The sequence below is a fragment of the Nannochloropsis gaditana genome, assembly GCF_000240725.1.
Source record: "Nannochloropsis gaditana CCMP526 unplaced genomic scaffold scaffold396, whole genome shotgun sequence".
Lineage (NCBI taxonomy): Eukaryota > Eustigmatophyceae > Eustigmatales > Monodopsidaceae > Microchloropsis > Microchloropsis gaditana.
Window position 1 is genome coordinate 9,463 of NW_005803557.1, and position 1,544 is coordinate 11,006.

Genomic DNA, 1,544 nt, shown 5'->3' on the forward strand with positions numbered 1-1,544 from the left:
TCGTCCTCGTTTTCCAGTCCAAAACTCTTCTCGCCGCCGCCTACGACTTGCTTGTTCAAATCCCTGCCGTTCCTCCTTCCTTCCCCCTCTCCTACCACGTCTTCACCTCTCTCTTCCCCCCCGCGTCCTTCTTGGCGCAATCTACGACACTTCTTCACGAGGCGTTGCAAAAGAAAGCTTTTCACCTTCTTGACCTGCCGATGAATCAAGATGGTGGCCTGTGATAGTTGCGGAGAAGGAAGGGCGGGCGTGTCAAAGTCATGAATCGATGCCGAGAAAGAAGCCAGGGAGGGAGGAAGGCATCAAAGAAGACACTGTACCGTGTGTTGCAACCGCTCGGCGGGGGTGCGTTCAGGCTTGGATCTTTTTTTCATCATGATGCTGTGAATATCTCGTGTCAGCTTCTGCCTTCCCGTGGCGTGCTCTCAGTTAATGCCCTCCACCCAGCACGACTCGCCTCTCTCTTCCGACGCTGCGTTTTAAACAGTGGCCTTCCCTGCCCCTCTTGATGCGACCAATTCGCCTCAAAGTGCCCACAGTCCGCTTAATGGACGAGAAATGGGATGTGCGTCACTGGCAACGGAAGAAATCTTGTGCACTGAGCTCACCACCTCCCCCGAGCTTCAGCCAACCCCCTGCCCCGCCAGATATCAATATCCTCGATAAACAGCCAGGATAGGCCTTTAAAAACCTTTCCTCCGATCGTTGCAAAGTTCTCCACTGTGTTGCCGTCCCCTGTTGGATTTCACCGGGCACCCTGTGTTTTGTGGGAGGTTTAATGACCGGCATATGTCGTGCCCCCCCGTGCTGCAGCAGAATCGCTTGACTCGCTTTCTTCAGCTTACGCTCCTACTCCACAACTTGCCGTGACGAGTGAATCGCCGCGTGCATTTTGTCTTGGCCATGAAATCACACGCGAAGGGAGGATGATTGGCGTGAATTAAGCTTTGGAAGGTGGAGGTGGACGGTTTTCGGGTTTTTATTTCGTTTTTGTCCCACCTCAACCCATCATGAAGTGAAGGCGTCTGGGAAAAAAAAGAAGAAAAGCTCCAGCGGTCCAGAAGCACCCTTTAAGCGTACTCGGCTGTCTCTCGTGCCTTTTCCTCATTTATGTCCTTTATCTCAACCCTTTGTCTTTACATCAAGCCACAGAGCAAGATGGGCCGGGCGTGGCTAATGCCCACGTTGGAGGCGTGGATGCTCCTGTGGTGGAGCTGGGCCCTCCATTTGTTGCGGGCGATGATCTTGCGCGGGGTGGATTATATCACAGGTACGTGCATGCGCACAAGGGAAAGGAAGGGCCCGGAGAGGGGAGAAGTTAAAAATGAGAGAGGGGGGGGAACGGGTTGAACGAGGAAAGGTGGAGGAGTGAGGTGGAATGAGGGAGAAACTGTGCGGAGAATGGGGCCTTTTCCGATCTAATATACAGACCAGAGGAACGGAGGGGAAAAGAGGCGCCTAATCGAGTTCCTGGTCTCCCTTGTCCCTGCCTGCATTCAATGCGGAGGACCCACACGTTCCCATTTAGAAACCTCCCCCATCCA